Source organism: Metopolophium dirhodum, chromosome 2 (assembly GCF_019925205.1).
Source record: "Metopolophium dirhodum isolate CAU chromosome 2, ASM1992520v1, whole genome shotgun sequence".
In the NCBI taxonomy this organism is placed as follows: domain Eukaryota; kingdom Metazoa; phylum Arthropoda; class Insecta; order Hemiptera; family Aphididae; genus Metopolophium; species Metopolophium dirhodum.
The window spans coordinates 2,280,914-2,308,211 of record NC_083561.1 but is presented as its reverse complement, the minus strand read 5'-3'; the positions used below and the strand labels follow the sequence as shown (position 1 = coordinate 2,308,211).

The window sequence follows — 27,298 nt, the reverse complement described above, 5'->3', positions numbered from 1 at the left end:
AGTATGATCGGACGATACATAATATTCAAAGAATTGCGTCATAATGAATTACTATAGTTCGTTGCGAAGACAACTCTACCTATTATTATTTTGATTTTTTTTTTAAATGTCGGCAACTATAATATTTTCACTCGTAGCAACACAATAATGATAATACTATCTTTGTCGCCCCACATAGGTGTAGACGTTACATTATAAACGCACACACACGGTACAACAGATACCGCAATATCAGTGGCGGCACGCTCAAAAATATTAATCCCCTCCCCATTAGGTATATTATGTTTTTCTTTTCGCTGTGAAATAATAATATTAATTAGTATAATCGGACGATATATAATATTCAAAGAATTGCGTCATAATGAATTACTATAGTTCATTGCCAAGACAACTCTACCTATTATTATTTTAAATGTCGGCAACTATAATATTTTCACTCGTAGCAACACAATAATGATAATACTATCTTTGTCATCCCACATAGGTGTAGACGTTACATTATAAACGCATACACACACGGTATAACAGATACCGCAATATCAGTGGCGGCACGCTGAAAAATATTAATCCCCTCTCCATTAGGTATATTATGTTTTTCTCTTCGCTGTGAAATAATAATATTAATTAGTATAATCGGACGATATAATATAATATTCAAAGAATTGCGTCATAATGAATTATTATAGTTCATTGCCAAGACAACTATACCTATTATTATTTTGATTTTTTTTTAAATGTCGGCAACTATAATATTTTCACTCGTAGCAACACAATAATGATAATACTATCTTTGTCGCCCCACATAGGTGTAGACGTTACATTATAAACGCACACACACGGTACAACAGATACCGCAATATCAGTGGCGGTTCGCGTATGCGGCACACTCGAACGCACCCGTTACATAAGCATGCGCACGCAGGTCGTCTGCCTTCACTGCCCCCGTTGCCAAACACTATTATATATTATTTACTGCGAGTTTTAATTGATTTTTGTCGCGCACGCGTTCGTTACGACCGGTCGTTTGGAATTTCGGTTTTATTTTTTAGACGACTTCGAAAATCTGCGACGCCAAAAAAAAAACAGAACAGCACAAAAGTTGGATACACCAATAGCGATGATAATAATAACGACCGTTTGCGAGTCGTGGGACTTTTACAATTTAGGCACCTATATAGTATAACACTGACGACAAGAACCGAATTACAAATCAAGGGTATGGGCGGCATACGCGTATGGGAATGAAGACGAAGACGATAGCGAGTAAAAATAAAATAATAATCGATATTCGTTGTCATGGTATTTATTTTTTTTTTTTTTTTTTTTGTCGTAGTATTCAACAAATACATTTTATTTGGCTATTATATAATAATATATCAGATAGGTACGTAATATCTATTGGTTCAAACTTTTTATCGAACTTAAACACGTCTCGGGCGGCTCGTTAGCTTTTGGGATTAATGCACACGCGACGTCACCACGTGCTTTTTTTTATATATATATGTAAGATTATATAGGTATTATTAACAATTATTATTAGGATCATGATTTTTATAACAATCCTTATAGACTATATAGTTACTGCTGCGTGCCGCTGTCGTGTTTTCTCGCGAGTCTATGACGTAACTTGACACAGAGAAATGCGGTTGACTTCATCAAATCGTACTATACGTACAATCCGAATACGGTGGACACCGCGGGGTATATTATATGGTTACGTTTGTATGTATAATGTATAATCTTAACATATTATAAAACAAAGTCCCTTTTTCTGTCCGTACGCTTAGATCTTTAAAACCGGATCCGTACCGGACCGTGTTGCGGTTTTTTTTCGTCGATAGAGCGATTCAAGCGGAAGGTTTATATGTATATAACATGCATAATATAGAAGAGAAACACTGCCCCTCTTTAGTACGTACGAGAATATCTCGAAAAGAACCATACTTATTTCAATACGGTTTTCACTAGTAAATCGGTCGTGAGGAAGGTTTTAATGTATAATAATTTTCCTTGGTGAGAAATTAATCGGGTGGCCGAAAATAATAACAATTTATGTTATTGTATATATATATAAAAAAAAATGTTTGTGTGTATGTCATTGAACTCCTCTTAAACTACTAAACATTTTGTGTGTGTTTTTCAGTGAGTTCCCTGAAGGTTTAGATTCACAATTAGATCCAGTTGGTTCAATCCGGAAAGGTACACCAAAACCAAGATACACTTATATAATCTAATTTTTTTTAAAAAATTTTTTGGCTGGTGAAATCGGGTTATAGGTACAACTAAAATAAGAAGTTGGTTTATCCTAAGTTAAAAGTCTCAAAAAATGACTGGACCGCTTTCAATAAAAGTTATTTCAATAGATTATTACTTGAAAATTGAAGGGTGTATACAGCTTGATTTTTCAACTCATATAGGCTATAGATAGGTAAGGGTATAGCTTGTACATGATTTTTTTTAACATACGAAAACAAAATTTTTTTTTGTCAATCTAAATGGTTGCAATTTGTTACATCTTATAATAATTAGAAGAAATATGGTATATACATTTTGTACAAATATATTTATTAAAAATCCAAATCTTTGGCCTGGACAACGTCGGGCGGGACATCTAGTATACTAATTATATACCACTTGGTGATATTACATAGTATATTATAATATGTGTATACCGGGAACCTGGTCGTCACCATTGTCCCGCGTCAAATTCAGTATAATGAATTCCATTTATAAAAATTAAACACAATCACACGCCTTACAATGCCACGGCGTTTTAAAACAGCCACCGGCGATGAATATAATAATATTATGTAGGTATACTTACCTATACTAATATAATGCGTGTGTATATTGTATTTGTGTCCATTTAGGTGTATAGGTATACCTACGGATTAGTCGTATCTCGATAGGGTATAATATTATCATTGATTATGAATACTAATTTTCATAATCAATGGTATTACGTACAATCTTTTTTATATTTAATATATAAATGTTACGATTAGTAAAAAAACATAACAAATCCTACTTAAATTAGTTGAGACGCAAGTCATTTTTTTTTTCAATTTTTTTAAAAAAACTCAATTTTTGCATGCAAACATTTGTACAACTGAACACTGTATAGGTATTGTATATTATACACTTATAGGTATACCAATACTATAAATTCGTCCTAGAAAATACACTTGTCTTGATTACATTAGACCACGCGTGTGTGAGAATGTAATATCATAATATAATTATTTGTCCCACCATTGCAGTTTAACAAAAATCGTTTGTTTAAAGTTTTTTTTTTTTTTTTAAGATCTTTAAAGACTTACGGGGTAATAGTAAATTCTTTTCATATTTTTACATTGGCCCTCAGATAATCCTGTTTACACATAACGTCCCACGCATGTACACCACTGCAGAATATCCGTATACGAATTACGCATTTAAATTATAAAACAATTTTACTTTTTATAATAACTGAAGTCTTATTTACATACTTTTAAACTCAAAGTTTCCGTTTAAGTTTTTTGATTATATTTTGAAAAATATGATATTCACGTAACCTATTTATTAAGCAATAATATTGCAAAAACGGTTCAACATTAGCTCAATACTTTGTTTATATATACCTAGTACGCTGAGAAATGAAAATATCGATTAATTTTTTTCTTTCTAATTTTGAATAAGTTCTGAGCTCCGGTATTTTGCATCCATACAAATTTGAATACGATTTTAAATTTCCTGAAGGATTGTTTGGTAATAAATTTAAAACAATGAATATTATTTGACTGAATCCTGCAATTTTCGAGATTCGATTTAACATTTAAAAACCATTCCCAGTTTAAATCGTCAAGCACAAACAACATTAAGTACCGTTGACGATATTCAAGATAAACGCAAGGACCATAAATTTCAAATTTACCCCATTGCACGTTTACAGATGGTGGTGCGTTTTGCACGTTAATATTGTAGTAGTGTTCTGTAAATTCAAATGTGTGTCCCTGCAGGCAAAGCGAAATTGAACAAAAAAAAAAAAAAACAAAAAAAAAAATAAAAATAAAAGAAGAGGGGAAAATAGAACCAAAAGTATAACATCGTGTATTTGAAACTCATTATAAACACATTAGTTGGACCCTATATATATATATATATATACACATACCGAGGGCACTGGGGAGAGGAACAGTTTGAAAAAAAAAAAAGTGCTCTAAAGTTACATAAATTATGGCTTTTGCAGATACGAGTCCGCAATAAATGAGCACCGGGCAAAATGAGATAAACACATCCTCCAATAAAGCAATTTGTCCGTTACCCCCGTTCGCCTTTACTATGCGCGGACCCCGTATAAACCGCACGAAACGCTAATAACACGAGCTAACGAATTTCCTTCTTTATTTATTTTTTTTTTTTTTGATACTCCGAACTGTTTTTGAAATATTATATAATATCGAAAATGTGTTACTATACACACCACGTAATGAGTACACAAAGTTTCGTAGAATATAAATATATATATAATATAATAACAATTGGTACACGACGGAAAAAAAAAACACCCCGGTATACCTATCGCAGTTGTATTGTTATTACCTTATTATATAATATTATATTGTTATTATTGTATAAGAAAAATGTGTATATATATATATCTATCGAGTACAGTTTCGTTTTACAATCGACCCAATCTCAAAATATAAATAATAATTTTAAACAGACCGACTCTTGACACTACATAAATATACACGTTTCCATATTTTTATTTATTTTATTTTTTAAATATGCAATCTACATTCTATACCGCTTTGGCACGATAAGTAGATGTGATACAGATTAGTTGTATACAAATTATCAAAAAAAAAAAAAAAATACATCATATCATGACATCATACGTTTCCATATAAATATTAAATAATAATAATTGTAATAGTTATTGTATGTTTTATTATTCAACTTCAACGCAATGGCCAATATCGAGAGAACAACTACTACACTCGTAGACTCGATGCCAAAGAGAAAACCATAACACTGTGAGCAGACTGGTGCAGTGCAAGTAGGCATTACATGTGCATAAATATATGTATAATGCATAGAGTATAATAAGTGTACTGTGTGGGTAATTGGCATAGAATGTAATATTCGTAGTGCCGCCGAATACGCACCCTGCCGATTACACCGTTTTCACCTAAACACAATACGACTTCGCTGCAGATCTACAATCATATAAATTATTATAATATAGGTTGGATCCATTATTATATTATCATACGAACGATACGGAGCGCGACGCGCAGTAACATAATACTTCACGTTTATATACAGCGTTAGACGCCTACATAATATTTTACCGAGGATTTACTTGGATTTCACACAAATCTACAGAAATAGGCCTAGAGGCACCTACCCGCCCCATATAAATATATTGCAGTGTACACACATTATTTGATAAATTCTAAACAATAACCGTGGGGATGATACGGTCGTCGGCGGGGGCGTCTATTCATGCGGGGCAGCTGTGAATAGCAATTTATAAATAAATAATGCGTAAGGGTTGTGTTGTCTATTACCTTGACGCGTAATCGTCGGAAAACCAGTGACGCGTTTCGTCGGACTGGCTGCGCAACGGTAGGCTCGTCGCAACGTACGTGACACACATTTCTTAGGGATTTCGTCGCGCCGCAAACTTCTAGTGTATCGTTATAATAATAGTATTACCATACGATCTTGAGAATATAACGGCTGATAAAAAAGTTTTCGAGAATCGAAATGGCCAAATGGCAAAGCGACGATGGTCGTTTTCTCAAGACTGCAGTCGGAGGTTAGGGCCTCACCAGCTAGCACCGCATATAATACGCTGCGATTATGCTGCAGTGGTCGTCGTTTGGCATGACCGAGTTTGTACCATGGTTGTAGACCGTAGTGTATGTGATATGTATCATGGTTGAATGGTTTATACCACAGATCCCACTTTTCCGTACATAACTTCACTCCCCGAGTGTCGCGTTTCGTCAGACTCGTGACGCGACCGTGATAGGCTCCGCAGCAACGAACGCGACGGAAATTTGTTAGAGATTTCGTCGCACCACGCGCATCTTCTAGTGTAACGTCATAATAGGAATATTACTATATGAACTATTATAGCTGATTATTATTACATATTCCAAGTCAACGGTCAACGATTGGCGTGACCTACTTTGTACCGCAGTTGTAAGCCGTAGGGTATGTACCCATGGTTGAAGGGTTTGTACCACAGATCCCACATTTCTAAACATAACTTCACTCTGGATTTCCCCGAGAGACGCGTTCGCGAAAAGTTGCCGCCAGCTACGGTATCATAACAACTGTACTATTCGCTAACCATTTTGGACGACAAGCTGGTGCCGTGCGCGTTTTCATTAAAATTGGTTTCAAAAATGCTTTCGGGTCTCGTCGATCAACACCAGCTATGACATAGCGTGTTAAAGGTTAGATAAGTGACGTGGTATAAAATGGTTATGATGCATCTTAGTTTTTTTTTTGGAGTAGATGGGTTGGTTGGTTGGTTGGTTGGTTGGTTGGTTGGTAGCAGGTGGCTGATAATATTGTAAAACAAATAATGTAGGAATTTAATACAATATTGTAAATTTATATTAAGTGCCTGTGTACGGTGGGGTGGACGATATTTAATCGATTAAACAGTGTTGCAGTAAGCGATAAACGGTATTTTGTATAACTATTTATTACCGTCGAACTTCGTTTTAGTTATCAAGAAGTATAACTTCCAAAATGGAAGGTGGTAATTACTTTTAATAGTATAACTTCCAAAAGTACTATTGTATAATATTATAGCATAACGCATGTTTGTTTTTAAACATTAACAAATTACTTATAGAACGACAGACTTGATATGATGGTATAGCCATAGCCAATAGTCAAAAAGAAATACACAAATACACACACAATATGTCAAGCACGCATTGGAGAAACTACAGATGAAAATATTAAGGTGGTGCTAATGCTAAGCTGCTAAAATATAGTGTATTAATAGAGGGGTATTATATATATATCATAAAATAATATATTTAAAAAAAATTAACAAGGTTTATTAATTAATTCGTATTTCGTTATATTTGTATTTTTTTGTAAATTTTGTATTACTCCAACTTTTGCAGATTAAAAAAGGCCGTGTTTAATATATGTAATTGCATTCGATAAAAATATCACCATGTTTGTATCGACAATTTTTTTTTACGGATTTCACTTTTGCCAATCCCAACATTTTCTAGATTTTTAAAACTATTTTAAGCATTAAAAAAATCTTTTAATCCAGACCTTAATAATTACTCAAATTTATACAGATTCTATGTCTTATAATACATTCCACATACGTATCAATAAGTAATACAAATAAATTGATTAAGAATATTATCAACTTACATTATTTCACAACTTATAACAATAATTTATCTTACATAATATTGTTTCAGTATTATTAACTATTAAATAAATAAAATTAAATAAAATGTACGCAAAACTTTTTTAGAAGGGGCAATAATTTCATAATTAAAATTCAATATGATTTCAATTCACTTTTGTAGAAAAAATGAATTAAATATGTGGGAGTTACCTAATCAAAAAAACACAAAAGTCTGCGTGCGTATATTTACCAATGATTTACTCGTAACGAATATTAATGTATTTCATGAAATATACATTAAATTAAAGAGCTACAAAAAATACCATGTTATTTCCTATTTACGAAACACAGTTATTGCTGCTGAAAACTTACAAACACACCTAAACGAACTACCCCTACTGGACGTTTTAAACAACAAATCTTAATATTTTATTAAAATTGATTGGAAAGATTGAATTGTACATTATATGCTTCTAAACATAAGTTCAGAAGTAGAGCCCATCCGCCCGTCCACCCGTCCGTTAGTTACCAATATATGGTTATTATTATTTATTTATAATTAAATAAATAATTTTACAACGGTTATATTAAAAGTAAATTAATACCAGCCAAGCCATCATAAAAAAATAGTTATCAAAATATGAGATTTAATATAGATTCTTACTAGCCAATATTAAAAAACAGAACCCAAAATATAAATGCTTTAATATTGAAAATTGAGTTATTTAATTTGTTTCTATACATAAGACTATTCAAGTTATCAAATTGTACGTGTATGCGGAAATATGGAATTATAGTTTATTAATATCTAAAACATATGCTTAGAAACCAAACATTTAGTACGTTCGCATTATATAGTGAGCTTTTCTAACTTGTTTACGTTATAGATATTAAGTGTATCTACAACTTATTTTAATTATAACTGATAAAATAGTAAATAAGAAAAAATTACCTAAAACTTTAACAATTTAAAACTAGCCAGCTAGTTGGAATTAATTACACCAAAGACTATAATTATTGTCTATATAAACATAAAACAAACAAAATTAAAAGTAATTACAAAATATGTTAACCGTACAAACTACGTTTGTGGAAAGTCTTTTGGGAATGAAAATATCTTAATTTCGTTTGATTTTGATTTATTTTTACATTTGAATTTCACTTAGGTATACAAATGACAAGTTGTCGCAGAAAACTGAGACTTAAATTAACACTTGTTAATTGTATTATTATTATCATATAATATTATATAGTACTAACCTAACCTATAAGCATAATCACAATGTTAGTGGATCGGACGATTTACCCAAATCACGCGATCTACCCAGATCAAACACACCGAACTGGAAATCCATCAGCTTTAGATTACACGGTGCAGGTACATCGTTTTGGCCAGTCAGCCCAATGGTTGATTTATGAATCTTCAATCCGCCCCGTACGGTTTAAATGTATTTCCATTACGCTTCCGTTCGAAATTATGGTCGAAATTTATATTTTTAAAACCCGACTTGTTTTTTGCATTCGGTATTGTTATTACAGTCGTTCATAACGACAATCGAGGAAACCGAGTGATAAACGGAACAAAAGCAATGTCACAGAATTTTTGTGCTCACAACACACACACACACGTAGTATACACAGATAATATTATTTGTATACATAAATTTGCGTCGGTATTTTAATTTATTTTCCATAAACTTTATATTCGCGCGGGCACAAACAATTTATGTTTTCCTGCCGTTTTGTAAATACCGCCATTATTATTGATAAATTATCGTGCGATGTTACTTTAAATCGGATAAAACAAACCACTTAATGTCCGCCGTGCGCGCACCTAACCCGCGTCAACTAAATTGCCAATACATTAACCGGTGCACGCATATATTGCAATATTATTTATGGCTATATTTTATAAGGAACGATGTGTTTCGGCGCGCGAAAAAAAAAAGTCTGAGATATATCTTTTCTGTTCGCAGTGGCTATATCGTATAATAATATTATATTATACAGCGTCCCGCTTGCGACACGATCAAACTACTACATTTTACAGTTCGGATGAAATAAAACCTTATCGTTTATTCGACCCACGGATCTCCGTATATAGTCGGACATTATGCTTAGCACGTATACAAAGGGAGGTCCGGGATCACGTCAATACCCTGCGCAATGACAAATAAGGAATTAGTTTGGGTTCTTTTTCCTATATTTTTTTTTTTTTGTCTCGTACAACTCATATACTGCCATCACTACTATACAACTCAATACAACTATTGCTGGGTACTGCCTACATACTGTTACCGTTACACTATACTGCACCTCTGTTCTTTAAGTCATTATAGGTGTGACCTTCTGTAATACACATTTGTGATTTCCATGCCTTATCCCGATTTCCGATGTCGCCGATAGCTTACATTATTATTATTATTATATATTGTGCAAATATGTACAAAAAAAAAAAAGCGAGGGAGTGTGTGAGCCCGCCATTACACTCTGCAGGGGTGGTAAAACTTCTTTCATAAGTAATTGGGCCCGTTAAATTATAAGTGAATTAGGGAGAGAGTGAGAAAAATCAGTACAATAAAAAAATATATAATTTACGATGGACAAACGTGTCGTTTCATTTTTCGTTACGATTTTTTTCCACCCACACCTCGAGAAAGAAATTTTACTCAAATAATTATTTGCAAATTGTTATTAAAAGGCGATATTTTTATCTTAGTAAACAAATTACAATTAGGTACTGTGTTTGTTTCGTTAAAATTAAAAAATAAGAAATCATTGTTATTTATTATAAACTATATGAATACATTAAATATAATAGATATTTTCAAAATAAAAAAATTAATTGAATATTATGAAACTTAAAAATAGCCTTATCGTACGAAACGTAGATATTTTGATTGTAATATAATTATCATTGCATAAAATCAAAATTGAAGTAAAACCAATTTAATACTATGCGAGTATTTAATTATATTTGTTTTACGGCGCATTTCATTTTTCATAAATGTAAACAACGGTGATCCAAAAGGTTTTTTATCAATTAAATGTTCATTATTGAGTAACGCGCGGTACGGATATTGGAAACGTATCTTTTAATATCAGTCGTGTACAAATGTATAAGCATAATAATTCGATTGTCATTAATCACTATTTCAAAACGACTTCAATAGTTGGACATGAAAACACGTGTATTCTATATTGATAAATCAATATAACGGTATAAATTCGACAGTAGGTATACGCAGAGTAAATTATAGAGTAAAAATATAAAAATATACCGTTGAAAAAATTAAATACATTAATTTACAGAAACAAAATGATGTAGAAGACTTACAGAGTTCACCGTTAAACAGCATTAGGCAGGTGCGTATTGTACGTGGTAAGAGACACAACAATGATAATAATAATTATTATTGAACACAGAGAAGAAGCACAGTTGTGATTCAATCCCGAATAATTATATCACTTTTGTGTCAGTGGTATTGTACATCGCTAATACGGCAACTTTGTAAATTGTATAAGTCCATGCCATACGATTGGTTTTCCTCTCCGAAGAGCGGAAACTTTGTGAGCGTGTTACAAGAGGGATGCTAGCGGTTTTACGTCACTGATTAGATTTCCGCCTAGCCGAACCGCTGACCTATTTTTCAAAACCCTGCTCATAAACAAATTATAAACTGTTTTCTGACCAGAGAAATATAAGTGAGTGGTAGTAGACCAATCACATTGAACTTTATAAGTCAGGCCCACCGTGCAATATAAAATATAAATATTATAAAAGTTTTGAGAAGAAAAAGTCCAATACTAGTACTAATAGCTAGATTTATTACATAATATTATTATTATCATTCTTAAGACGTTGAAAATCTCCGGCTAAATTTATATTTAAATGTATATGTATTTTTAATGATATAATAATATATTGTCTATATTATATTGTATTCAGCAATTTCCTTAATAATGGCAGTGCATAGTAAGTTATAATACAAGTATTGTACCGGGAAACGTTAGTGATATTTTTTCTAATTAACTGAATACATCCAAAAGTACATAATATTATTATTATATAGGGAAACTCGATAATTTTATGAGAAAAGTTGATAGGTACTTTTAGACAAAGTTTTATTGCTCAAAAAACAACTTTATTTATAAAATCATAAAACTAAACAAAATAAGGTCAATACGTGGCGTCGGTACTTTAACATAATCAATGTTCCATGAGTAATGATCTGAAACAATGGACTGGAAACGTATTGGATCTTGGTTTCGTGTTTTATTTTAATTTTCACGTTGTTCATATTGCTTATAAAAATAGCTGTATGCCTCATTATATTTATTTTAACAAGGAGACCATTTTAAGGTAAAAAGATAAAACGAAAAAAAAAACGGTATTATCGAGGATTACATTTTGCAACATCTGAAACAGGTGCCTATATAATATTATACGTATACATATAGTGTATACTTATTCGACAAAACGAAATTTACCTTCAAAGTTTTTTGAACATTGAAAGGGAAAAAAGTTGTTTAATTAAAAACTGGTCGATGGGAAAAATCGTATAATTAAAGTACCTCAGGTTCGTTCCATTTCTTATTGGTAAACAAAGCCTGCGCTAAAAAAAAAATTTGTCCAATCACGTATAATCCGTTCATGAACGCCTACATCAGTTCTGCTTCGTCTTATTTTATATGCTCGTGTGCGTTTTCATGTGCGCGTGTGAAGAGATTTATTGCAAAGCAAACGCAGACTTTCCCCTTTCATTCACATAAAACAACAGGAAGTCAAAGAAGAGTGGGAAAGGGGGAATTAAGGAATGTGCCAGTTTAATTTCTTAAATTGATTTACAAGATTCGGAATGCGGCGTCGGATTTTAATTTAATAAAACCATTTTAATTGGTATTCTCTTTACTGAAGCGTAGGGCTCTACACCGGACTTTTGACGTACAAATACAATTATACATGATTTACAATAAACACGTTTATTTTAAATTAAGTTTTGTTTTTTTTTTTTTTTTGTTTGTTTAGGCATGTTTATTATAATAATTCACTCGTCAACGTGTTATATGAGCTTCGGCGTTGTTACGGCGGTATAGGTACCACTCAATCGGGTGACGTCAGAGAACACCATATAGTGAATAACATATATTATACACTCACATGAATTACCACGACGAATAATTAAAACATTAATTACAACCCAATGCTAATTAATAACCGGCCGGACAAAAAAATTGAAAATAAACGCGCACAATGAAATCATAACCCATTGTTTCCACGTTTCAGAAACAAAAAAAAAAAGCCATTAAAAAATGAATAATAAACTCGATCAGTCAATAAACAACGACATGTAAACTGTATACAGTGTATGGAAAAATGTGTGTTTATTATGCTATTGATAAACGATGAATTTTAAACTATTATTATTATTGAGTACCTATACTATGAAGTTGAATCGATTGCATTCGTGTTCGTAAAAAATTATTACCCAAAACAACATATTATTTCGTACAAATCAATTCGACTAATCCACTCCAATACTGATACAAGCAAACCTTTACAGTCACAAACATATAATCCTGAACACAACACTGTGCGTTTTTTATTATCTATAAATTACACTGAAATCGTTTTAGTAAATACCACTCACGGACAAATGTTTATTGGAATTTTAATTTTGGTTTTCATAGGTAGTATTAGTTTTAGTACCAGCTAGAGTATATAAAACGACACTTTCCTGAGATTATCAAGTACAGGCAGGCCCGCGTAAAAATAAGAAGTAGGACAAAATAATTTTGAAATGACTTCAAAATTGTTTTTATGGCTACCTACATAATTCTTGAAATAAAATGTTGTTTAACAATTTATACATCTGACCCAATTATAATAAAAGTTTTATGTTTCCAAGCCATAATAAGTATCCTTTCATATGTTTTATTTATTTTTAGTTTTGTCTGATTAAATTTTTTCTTGTATCAAGAATGCTCCAACAACGGCATGTGACCGTACTCAATGTTATCAATAAAATATATAGCTTAACACAATTTCTTTTACATCTATAATTTTCCAAGAAAATCAATAAAACATTTAATTATTTGATCGTTTGGATAAATTGATTGTTTTATGCTTGATTAAATATAGGTACAAATAAATGTACAATATATTTGAAAGATAATATTTAAAAAATGATAAAATGTTAAAATGATAAACATATTACAAAAATAATTTTTTTAATGTAATTTACTAAAACTAATGGCGATTAGTCAAATTTGCATCGGATAATTTATTGTGTATGCACATCAAATAATATTTATAGATCCTTCAATTAATAATTTTTTAATTGATATTTAATTATTTTTCCAATGAAAAATGTTTTGTTATAACTATCAAGTAAAATAGAAAAATATTCGTTTCCCACATATATAAATACAATAATGTGTGATTTCGTTTCATCGTGACTGCTGATTTAATAATTTACTTAAATATTACAATAATATTACTGAAATATTTGTTACAATAAAACGACTGATCTATACCAATGATCGTTTTTAATTAAATGTTAAGCTCTCGTCACCAAATGTAATCAAAATTACTGGTATTAAATGATTTATATTTATAACCATATTCTTACTTTAGGTACCAAAGATATCTTAAAAAAGCGTCATTCAACAATATTGCATTGCAAAGCTTTTAATAATGAATGTTTGCAAAATGTATTATTTAATACGAGCAATAACGATTTTTTTTAACTTTCGTTGTTTACTTTTAAGACCTACAAATTTAACAAAATCGGTTAACCATAAATTATTCTAATCGTAATTAAAAAATCTTAAACGTCTAATTTTTTGATGAATACATTTAAAGTTTTAATAATTGCGATTTTTTTTTAATTACGCGTCTATAAGCAAGTTTTCCAGATTCATTATAATTTAATTCGTGGCTTTGGACATGAAGACTTGACGTTTTAATACAAAGTGACTAAAATATTAAGTATAACGATCGTCGTATGCTTAACGACATTTAATGATATTATACATTTTCTACAGTCGTTATCATGCCTATATCTCTTTCGACGAGTGCGAAATATAATACAACTATGTACCTACGTGTACAATTACATTACTCTGCTAGTCTGCTCCGACGTTGGTCAAGTGAGGCCACCACGTCCGATAGTATCATGGCTTCCGGTCATCGGACTCTTTTTTTAAAACGAGTCTAACAGTTTACATTCGTATTCCACCGTGAACACATAAAAAATGCGTGTACGCGACAAAATATGGTGTTCACACATGTTTATTTGTCGATGTCGTCTGTCACGACCGAGTTACCCTACGCCGCCGACGGCTCCTCGTTAAGTCTCGTCGATAATAACGCGCGCTGACGTGGCTTTGATAGTTGTTTTGTGGCGGCTTTTCACCCCCTTTGACGAATCTACGTGCCTACAACACTATAATATAATACAACCGTTTTCGGGCAAACACGTCTTTACGAGACGTATATACAATCAACAGCAATTACGTCGAACGTTTATCGGCGTGCCTATGGTTGGGTATATACGAGAAATAATAATATGTTACGATATTTCACAATAATAATAAAAAATAATATAGGTGTGTGTACCTATACATTGAATGGCGTTCAACCTTTACAAAAGCCACGCCGCCGGGGCTCGTCAATCGGTTGACAAAATAATATGAAATTACGTTTGTACGAGCGAGGAACGTCGTGAAAAAACGTAATAATAATAATAATAATATGATTTATGCGCAGGTAGGCACATGGAATCGAGCGGCACACCGACTACACCCAACGAATGAATATAGCGGAGAAATAATAATGTAATATACATGTGTGTATTACGTACGTGTATATATATATAAATACGTACATATCGTTAATTGCTTTGGCGGTTAAAATATAATATATATATATATATATATATATGTGGTTGACACGGCAACCTCGTCGGCGGGGCGCGGGAGGATACCCCCTGCCGACCTTTGACTACCGAACGTAAATGCAAACCTCAATTACGACCCTAAAACGCAACGCGTAACGTATCTACAACGACTAATTAACATCAGTTGGATATAACATAATATTTAGGCACGGGTGCAGTATGATAATATTATATTATTATTATATTGTATTATATAATATTAGAACGATGACACGGCGATAACAATATTAATAATAATAATAATAATAATGATGATGATAAAAACGAGAACGTGCTGCAGTAGTCAGAAATTCAAATCCTACTACGAGAAATCGCATTATTATAATAATAATATATTATACTGCGTAGTTTGTACAGTAACACTATGTATAATAATAAAATAATATATTATACATACGCACTAACACTCAAAACATCTATATCGATTAGTTTCCGCATTATCAGCTCTCTCTCTCTCTCTCTTCCTCTCTCCCTCCCTCTCTCTCCCTTTTTCTCTAACTCTCACTCACCCCCGTCGGAGGGGTCCGTATGGCAGCGAAAACATTTTTAGTGTCCTATTTTTAAGGGCGCTCCGGTCGATGATCGCCCAAACCATCGGTTTCCAACCGACTGGGTCCGGTACGAGCCAATCCTATTTTCCTATATAATATTATAATCTTAATACCGCATGCGCTATGATGGCGCGTGCGTATTATAAAAGTATATACGCATCGATATTTTCTAAATACCCCCCCCCCCCCCCCACACCTTATGGTTTTCGTGTTTATAATGTTTATATACCATTACTGCGGTTAATATTGCATAAATTATAATTAAAATCACTTTATATAAATAGGTAGGTCATGTAGTACAATATTATTATTGTTATTAAACTACTACTATAATAGTTATTTAATTTGTTAAACTAAAATGTTAACATAACATCGTGTCATAATTATTCGACGCAGATGAAATTTTTCCAGAAAATTTGGCAAGCTCATAAAAAAAAATAATTATGAAAACACTATATTATATTAAGTTATTTTTTGATAACAGTAAAACACAATTATTGTATTTATTATGGTTATAACTCTGTAGACATCTACTTATATATTGAGTTATATACGATATTTTGTTTCGTTTAGTTTCTAAAATGATATTAAAATTAAAATAAACAAAGTATTTATCTATAGGTACAAAAAAAATACTATACAATTATTCTTTAACATTAAAAAATTTAAACAAAAACCATCGTTATAATAATGGACATTAAAATAATAATAATAATTAAAAGTATTGCTAATTTATTTTATGTGTACAGAACTTGGAAGTATCGAGAACTCGTTAACTTAATTTTATTCGAATTCAATAGATAAATACGTTGTAAAAATGTATACGACACGAAAAACTACATTATCAAATTTATCTTTTAAAATATATCAAATTATCACGATGTGAACGAAAACACAATTTAATACAACGAAAACTAATACTTAAACAGAATGATACAATTTGTATAATATATACATATTATTGTATATATTGTGTTTTATGTGAGAAAATCGCACATTCGCATTTAGTTTTAAGACATAAAATCGAATTTTCAAACGCCAGCCATATCGGTGTGGACGTGTCCAGTGAGTCGTGAAAACTACGTATGCTAGGGGTTGTTTTTTTTTCTCATAAGTCTCTGGAGTGGCTGCTACACTTCATTATATACATATATATATTTTTCCCCCATCATCCACAACATGCTTTTATTATTATTATTATTATTACATTTTTCTCTCTTATTTTTCCTTTGCAGGTTATTTCAATCTGTTTCATAAATTTGTTCCAAAGGACGAAGAAGGTTTTTCTTATTTTTCCACCCTGGAGCTATTGCTGCCGGCGGGGATCTCCTCTCGCTACAAAACCAATATAAATCACGTTAAACACATATCGGGGCTCAGCGTTTCAAACGTACAGGTCTTTATATCAAAAACAAGACGTTACTATACACCTATGTCTCTCTCCCTATCGAACCAATCGAGTCATTGTACCAAACCCTTCTTTTAGAAATAATTATCATCGACGATTCAATTGTACAAATTTAAATTGAATTCACTTTCTCTTTTGATCACACATTTTTCATTCTTCTAGCGCTCGAATCGCGCATTATTATTTAATTGTTTTACTATAAATATTTTTGTGAAGTCGATTCGAATTAACTAAATTAAAAAAAAAATAAATACAATTTCGCGGATTTACATGAAATAAAAGTTTCTTATCATATTTCAGACAAAACAAACAATTCTTCTAACACTATAATACTAGAATAATACCTACACAAACCGGGCTTTTTTTTAATAAATTCAACTATATTTATATATATATATATATATATCAGTATTTACAGTACCCATTCGGTTTGCAAACAACTTCAATAGGTGTACGTATAAAATATATGGCGTATGGTCGTTAATTTGAGTATTTTTGGTATCCAAATGGGTTTTTATAACACTAATGATGCGGGCAAATTTTCTTAAACTGAGGCACCCAACAATTTATTTCCTAAGATATGTACAGATTAATAATTCAACAACCATATTATCATGGTTGTTTCTTATTCAAATTTGTCTCCAGAGAAATCATGATATAGCATTTTAATTCGAGAAAATATATGATCATTGTTTTTTTTTCCATATAAGAACTTATAAAAACTAAATTCGAAATAATGTAAATTTATAAAGACAAAATTAAACTTGAAACAAAGCGAAACGTAAATACTAAATAATTTACAACGGCACAAAAACAAATGTGTTCTAAGTACAGATAAACTCTGTGTATACACCAGACATTTGATACCAATGCTTTTTAATCCTTTCTAAGTAGTATTAACTACGAATATAAAATACGAACATTATCATATAACATATACATATAACTTCTAACGATCATATAATATTTTAAAACATTATGTGCTCTTATATATCTAGTCAACACGCGTCATCTCAAACGTTAGATACGTTACGACATAAATCTTGTAAAATATACTGTTTGATAAAATAATATAAACATAATAATAATATTAGTAAAAAAATCGACATGTTTCATCACTCGTCAGTTTATTACTAGGTATACATAATATTTAAAGAATATAAATATCAAAATATAATATTATATAAGAATAAAATCCATTAGAATTTTTAAATATCGCAAAATAAGTCGACCTACGTGCGTAGTATTATTATTTTTATTCCGTTAAACAGTGAGTTACGATCAGACTATTTCACAAGATTTCGTCAATAATTTTAAATGAAGTAAAAAAATAAAAAAAAAAACCCGCTCCTATTAAAGTAAGTAGCAACAAAGGAAAATTTGAAGAAGTGGTTTTTTCATCACGCTATTCATGGTCGGGTTCGTCAGTAATTTGTTTATGGCTCAAAACGTCCATTTACACATCTTGTTGAAGGGATTGTGCTGAGTTTACGAATGGAACATTTTTGTTGATGCATTATCGACTTTAAGGGGTTCCAATCATTTACGCTGTTGGCCATGATATAAGAACATAATATATTATATAATGACTGGATACGAGAATGAAAACAATTAAAATGATAAATGTCCATAAAAATTATGAATATTATATATTATTATATACACAGAATGTTGTAAGCGTCTGTATTGAATGGCTATATTATTATATTGCCGATTTTATGGAGAGAATATCACAGAAATTCACTACAGCTATACTGCTATGTCAAATCAACATTTATAGTAAGAGTGCATTTCAGAAATTGGCAATTTTAAACCGCACATATCCAAATTAATTTCGTAAAATTAATTATATATATAAACTAATTACAATAAACTTTTAGCATATTAGCATATTATTAGCATTACGAGTGATTATTGTAATTATTGAAGGTTCAATTTTTTGCACAATCTTGCTTGACGTTGTCATAAATATCATGTTTTCTAATAATTAATGTTTTAGGAATTTAATAGCTTCAAGACTTTCAAAATTATAAGACCAAAACGTAATAGATAGGAAAGTTTTATTATTTAAAAAGTGTGTTATGAATTCGTACACTAAACTATATTTCATACACAAACAGATTGTATTAAATCTAAAATTAATATCTTTTGAATACTTTCAAAAAACTTTAACATTAATTTAATATTTATTACTATATTATTTATATTAATTTATTTGTCGTAAATATTAAAAATTCATAAAATTCTATAATATTTATTACTAAATTCTATACTAAGTTCTCAGTTCTTTATCATTTATTGAAATAAAATATTTGGAATATTATGCAGTTAATGACAAATCAGGAATCTGAATAGTGAACTAATTAGGTACACAAAACCGTGAATTTACAATATATATTTTTGTAGTTAGAAAAAAAAAATTAAAATATTTTCTCTAATATTCAAATCACTTGTACACTGAAACGTACTTTGTAATTTGTATATTTATTAATTTTATAATAATATTATAAAAAGTCCAATTTAATTATTTAAAAAAGATGATTTTATTCAATTATATAGAGATTGAAACACGTAGGCAGGTAGGTAGGTACTGCTCGTATACGCGCAAGCATTAACAGTAAATGTAATATTAAAAGATTTAAAACGGTTAGATAAAAAAAAATCTAGTTTGCTTCGACGTATCGACACGATTTAAATTGTATTTTCAAGCCGCTCTAGTACGAAATCTCACAAGAAATATTCATCGGCCTGGATATAATATTTACTATTGGGCGATCAGCCAAAAAAAAAAAAAAAAAATGGATATAAATTGGATTTTACCGACAGCTATGAGTTTGGGGCGGGGTGATGGAGGGGGAGGGTTAGGGGTTGAAATGGCTTCGATAATTTCTTCACGTTAGCGTCTCCAAATGCCGTACAACATTTTATTTTATTATACGAATAAACCATGCGACTATCGAGAAAACCCCGGTGCGACGTGCAAACCCGTTGAAACTTTCTTATTTTTTTTTTCTCATACATGTTATACACACGCATATATAATACGAAAATATAATAATATTATACGTACGAGTACATTTATATATTATACGCGTGTTTCTGCTCTATTTTATTTTTTGTTTTTATGTGTACATCTCAATTCCGATAATGCATTTTTATCAGACTCAAATCCTACGTGAGCCGCGTGGTTGCGAAACGATAAAATTCTACGACGGCGACGACAGCGTATAGCGCGTACGGCCACGACAGTTCTAGGCAGGTAGGTTAGGTTAGAAAATAGGGCACAGAATATTATAATATTGTGTTCGTTGCCTACGCGAAAAACGTGCAAAAAAAATAAAAAATAATAATAACATTAACATTAAACTACGGACGCCGGCTGGACCCGTGCATCGGGCGAACCTAGCACGCCAGACACGATTATAAAATTATATTATGTATTATTATTACCATTACGCAAGTGCCTCGTTAAAAACGTCTCGTTAAACGCGCGTACCTGCCTAAAACCGTGGTGCTCTCGGGCGGCGGACGAGGTGGACGACCCCGTGTGATGGGTACGGTGTATAAACTTTATACCATCTCGAGCATTTCAATGTTAATCCGGGCACTGTAAAACGGAGGGGTTCAAAGACGCGCGCAGATGCTGTTCGCCGTTGACAAACCCGTCGGCTGTTCAAAAGCCCCGGGATTACGCGATGAACGGGCGAGCTAGAAAAATTACGCAACTAAAATATTACTATCTTATTTTGATAGGAAAGGCCTGCAGTGCGTGTGTTGGCCGTGAACCACCCTATACCCCCCCCCTCGCACCCCTCGCACCCCCTCACACCGTTTATACACCTACAGACTTTTCGGAGTAGCCTTTTTATGGCCCGACACGTTTACGGTATACGTCGCCCGCCCTCAACACGACGACGACGACGACGACGACGGCATAACAAAATTCGAACCGAAATACACTTAAATTATAATACACCGATCGCGATACAGCTACAGAGAGGTGCAGGGACGCGATTAATCGTCTGTATTATTCATTTTCGTTCGAATCGAGTGTGTATGTACATCATGGTTCGACTAAATATTAAAACGACGACGAATCGGTTAAATTGTGATTTGGACTACCTACTAGGTACATAAAAGGCCTCGATAAAATCGTATATAGTGTATTATAATATACAAAATTCGACGAGCAGACCCAAGTACACACGTCTCTGAGATTTATTTACAAGGCGTACAGACGTATACTATAATATTATTATACCGTTTCCCGACGGTATTTATTATTATTATTATTATTATTATTCCAAGGTCATCACCTAATGTTGTACACAGCATTTTGACAGCGTGAATTGCCGCCGAAGCGAAAAAATAAAAACAATATTTTTACGCTTCGCCGGTATAGCGTCTCGAATAAGTGCTCTCCCGGTGAATTGCAGCGCCAGCGTTCCGGTCTTTGATTTAGCGATCCCCAGACGGTATACATTTTACGAGAGGGAACAGAACTGAACGATCCCAAAAAAATATCGACCCAGCACATAATATTATAATATATTTTATTCTATGTATTTATTAAATATCAACAAACATATAATAAACGCGTTATATATGATGTATCGAGCACTATGTAAACGATTTCATATAGATATGGTTTTTTTTTTTTTCATCTGGTTTCGTCTCATCTCTGCGATAAAATATTCGTTATGTTAATAAATAATCTTTAACCCGTGGCATTTTGTTAAGGTCTAGATTTATACTGAGTTTGTATTCGACGCGTTTAACAAAAACAAAAAAATTACTTACGTTTTGCGTTTTTGCATTTTTAAACTAGTTTTCGTATGATAAATAAGTCTCTTTAATCTTACCTGGAAAAAAAAAAAATATAACATTAATATTCACGACAAAATATTTCATATCTATTTTAATAGTAAAATTAATGCATTTGATAAAAATAAAATAAAATCATTATAACAATATTATCAATACGATATACGTAGACAGGTAATACATATAGGCTGGCGGATGTAATAATACCATCGTAGTTACCACCCAGTTACCACATGGAAAAATAGGTAGAGGTAACGCAAGCAATTATTTTCCACGATGACGTTGTTTTCATGGTTAGTAATGGTATTCGATTTAATCATATTTTCACCGATTTCAATCGTATTATAATAGTATTATGATTAGAAACTGTAAATAATTGACATCTTTCGTGACGCGAATTTAGTTAACTATTTACATTGACAAACTTGTACCCTAGTCCGTGCTGATGGTATAATTTTCTGGACATCCTCCATCAGTGCTACAACTAATAGTTTTAAAATTAATTACAAAGCGATTAGGATGGAACTGTCATTATTAGCGTTGTAGTTGTAAACACTGATTCAATCTGGCCCGCGGTCGTGCTTGAAATATTACCAAAGTCTAAATCATTAAAAACCTCTGAAACGTTAATCATGTCTCAGACATTACCAAAACCGTCTAAGTGTCCATTATTGAATACAGCAAATACAATGATATGCGACTAGAATAATGAATGAGAGCCCTTACCGAAATGACAAACTTCTACGGTACCTTTATAGAGGCGCAGAGGATAATTCCCACGAAACGGTTTATATAATTATTAACTCCGTTACGTACGGAAATTATTAATAATGTATAAAATACGTCACATATAATATTTATACTTAATACGCCTTCCGCCCACAGTTGGTTAAAGACGATTATACTCGCCATTAAGTTTCCTATTAAAATTTCAGCGATTTATATTTCCAGTGTTACCAAAACCATGAAAAAATAAATAAATATATAACTGTATCTCAAACGAAAAATATTAATTGCATTTCCGTGTAAAATAATATACAGTTTTAAATTCCAAGAAATAAGGGACACAAATATATTTTAATTTAACTTTTATCTCTAACGTACAATACGGTAAATCTAAAAATATGAAAATTTACATTTATATTGCTGTGTTTTTTACTTATTTTTCTCATTTCAGTTTTCAATAATTAATGTATGTATTACAAGCCATTCATTTAAAATGCCTGAATGGTATAAGACAAGAACTTAAATAATGTACAAAAATACTTAATGTATAATTATGTATATTTTAAATACTCCATAATATGCCATAAAAGTATTTATAATTTAAATCCAATTATAAATTCCGAACTAAAAAAAAAAAATCCTTTCTTATCCGTAGCATATTCACAAATACTCCAGGGAGCAATTCAGTTTGTCTAAATGTTGAGATGTTTACGATTTCCACGTTGAAATTACTTTTATTTAAAATTTACCTAAAACTTCTTTCGTAATCTCTCTTTATTTAGTCGTATTTTCTATTCATTCGTAACGAGGCTCTTGAAAAGTATTTATACGTCATATACCTAAATAAGAGATTGAAAATTCTGTTGAAAATACACAACAGTTTACAGTATATACATTAAACGTTAAACTATAAATAGAATTTTCGGTTAAAGTAAATATTACTTTTTTTGAGAAATAGTGTCAGGGGACATGCAAAGGGAAAATGGTTGATGAAATAAGCGAGAGAAAAAGAAAGTTCTCGAGGAATGGTTCTAAATATGAAATAAATTTACTGCCGTTTTATTTTTTGAAATAAGAAATAAAAATGTAATTTTTTATGGAATAATATTAGGTAAAATAATAGTAGGTACAATTTTATTTTTAGTTTAAACATTTAACGTAAATGCATACGATTATAATATAATTGCCTAAATATAAAATGAAATACCTAAACCCCTTAAGAGCTTCTGTTTAAGTCAAACAACAAATATTATTGTCCTTAACAATAAAATATATTGATATTTTCATTAACAATATCTGTATTTAGTGGGTAATAAAAAACAGTTGTCTGGGACTTCAAAATTATAAAAATTAAGCTTCTTAGGCGCATAAAATATATATTAACAACTATAGAATAACTATAACACCAACCCAAAAAGTTTTAGCAAAAAAAAAATTGCCAGAATTAGAAAGAACCAACAATTCAATATTGATTTATTATGCTAATCTTTCACTTTGAATGATTTATAAAACAATAACACGCATACAAAAGGAGGGATAATTTTAATCGTTTATATCAATATAATATTTTTTATCGGTAAATACTTCAAAACAAAAAAATATACAAGTTTGTATACAAGGCTTAAAAAAAATAAAAAAGTAATAATAATACACTTTGAACTTGTACATAATAGTTCACGTAAATATAATATCACTTATTATTGCTTAAATAAGTTTCAAAATTTGTTTTAAGCAAGCGATTATAATGGTCGTCAGTGAAACATCATTTTATAAAGGGTGGGAGAGAGTGAACTGTTTCCAAACAATGAATAGATAATATTGCGAAAAATGTTGGCGAGACAATACCTCGCAAACAAAAGCGCCGAGTATCTTATTTAAAACGGCTTATTAATTTTAATACCAACATTGTGCCGAAGCTCGTAAGCTCTTTAATTGCATAATACAGAAATGGTAATTGTCTTTCTCGAATAATATGAGTAACAGTATCTATCACCGGTGCACTCTGCCGTAACTGGCTAAAGAGGTTTATGAGGAGAGTGAGAGACAGTGAGAGGGAGAGAGAGAGAGAGAGAGAGAGAGAGAGAGAGAGAGAGAGAGTGAAGGTGAGAGGGGGTGAGAGAGAGAGAGAGAGAGAGAAGGTACCGAGTGTTAACCAAACTCCGGTAAAATTCTTTTATCGGAGTCACGGATCCTTTAATAAAACTACTAATCCCAATTTTCTTTTGATAATTAAAACAATATTTTTTACGATTTTTAGGCAATGGTTAGTTAATAATTAATATTATATAATTACAATTAAATCGGTACTAACTTTAAATCATATAGGTATTATTACATTCGCACAAGAAGTACAAGTACAACTTTTCACACATAATTTTTCCGAAATTACATCGTGGGTATACGTCATATTATGTGCAGTAATGTTGGTGACAAGGTTTCAAACTCTGACGCAAATAGTAAAAATAATGGCATATGTATACAATATACATAGGGAAATAATATCTTATATCACATAACTAACATAGCTAAATAAATGGATTTCTAGGACTGACGCAATCGCATCGGGTGAACACCGGTCACCACGCCACTTATTTATGTGCACTGCAATATAAGTTGTATGAGATTTTCATTCAAAAAAATAAATAGTTATATTATCATACTGTAGTGGTATGTTAACGGTTCTAACGTGTTGAAGTAGAGCACTTTCGATTTGTAAAATAGAAACTGGTAAGCACAGTATTTTGCCTACAGACTGACCTCCTCCTACGTGTCGACCGCAGTACAGATAAGCTCCAACCGACGATATAATAACGACAAAATAAACTATTATAGTATAATGTTACGACTTACGGGCCGATACATTTTCCGCATATCCGACAACGGAAAAAAACATATTTCGCAAACGAACAATAAGGTTGTACTATGTCTCAACACCGACCGATAATTTTCAACAATATGAGAAACCTAATAAATATAAGGGATGCGCTACAGAGTCGCGGTTTTAAAAATGGTCTAGGACGAAGGTATTCTGTCCTTTATTTTAATCGCATCCACCTTCAACATGCGTCACATAATGGAGATAGCCGCTTATGATTTAATACATAGTATACCGTACATAGAGTGGTACTAACTGTGCAAAAACAAAATAAAATATAGAAAAATATTATAACTATTGAACATTTTCAGCTAAATGGTACACATACATAGATGACTTAGATGACATTAGATGTATAAGTGCGACCTGTGTGTGTGTGTGTACACTCAGTACTTAATAATTGACAAAGCGAGGGAGAATAAATATTATACATCTCTCGCTGTGTTTGTTCTGAAAAGAAAACCTATGCAATACTATATTTTTCTTGCTACAGAGACTTTAATTGCTGGTGTTATTTTTCCAGAGCCTTTTCATGAACTCTCTCCTATATTTCTTGTGACCAATTATTTAAAAAAATATCAGTAATCTTACGTCATCGTCTCCACAATACAACAAAAGAAAAACAAACAAACGTGGTATTTACCACACAAAAAAAAATAATAATAACAGAAAATACGTTTCTGTCGTTTATTTAACAATAAATACATTAACAGTTGTATATATAACATTATATATTAATGGGGTTGTACAGACTTCTATTACCGAGTAACTCGTTGTGTAATCGATCATAGATTTTACCAGGACTGTACATAATATAAATTTAAATACATCCATGGTAGAATAAATGTATCAAATTATAATTTTTGTAATTTAAATTTAAATTATTTTATGTATACTTAGCAGGATCGTTTTATTAATTCAATGTGCCCCGGGGTTAACGTTTAGAGGATTATTAATATTAAATTGTATAAAAAAAAATACATTCTAATGATTAAATATTTAATTTAATCAAACTGAATCTGAACTTGTAGATAAGTTGATGTAATTTAAGACGATATATTTTTAAAAACTTTCTATTGGAGTTAATTTGTATTAAGTATTAATTCTATTTTTATTCAAATAAATTATCTCATGCTATTTATTTATTAAAGTTTCAAAACAGTCTCTATGATCGACATCTCAAGCAATAATAACAAATTATATATTTTTTTTAAACAATTTCATGTAATATTATAATACTTTATAGAAATGTAGGGACATTGTAATTTTAGGCTTTCTCAAGTAGATTACTAAAATAATTAAGAATTATGTATGGCAAATCACCATGATATACGTCAATACTGTACCTATGTTGGTCAAGCAACCTGTCTTAGATTGTATTACCGTTATGGAAATGTCATAAGTTAATATTCAGTAATTAATCGTATAATTAAACTTTTTGCAAACTCATCTTTCAATGGTTTTTATCTTAAACTATTTTCATTAAATTTTTTGTCAAACATAAGTTCATAAATCTATCGACGGTAATTTTTATTAATTATTATTTATTTATATTTATTATTTAAATTA

General features: G+C 31.2%; 1 protein-coding gene across 1 annotated transcript in view; it reads right to left on the bottom strand.

The window, feature by feature from the left end:
- Nucleotides 1–27,298, bottom strand: part of LOC132939787 (disintegrin and metalloproteinase domain-containing protein unc-71) — a 273,188-nt gene that overhangs the window by 153,426 nt on the left and 92,464 nt on the right.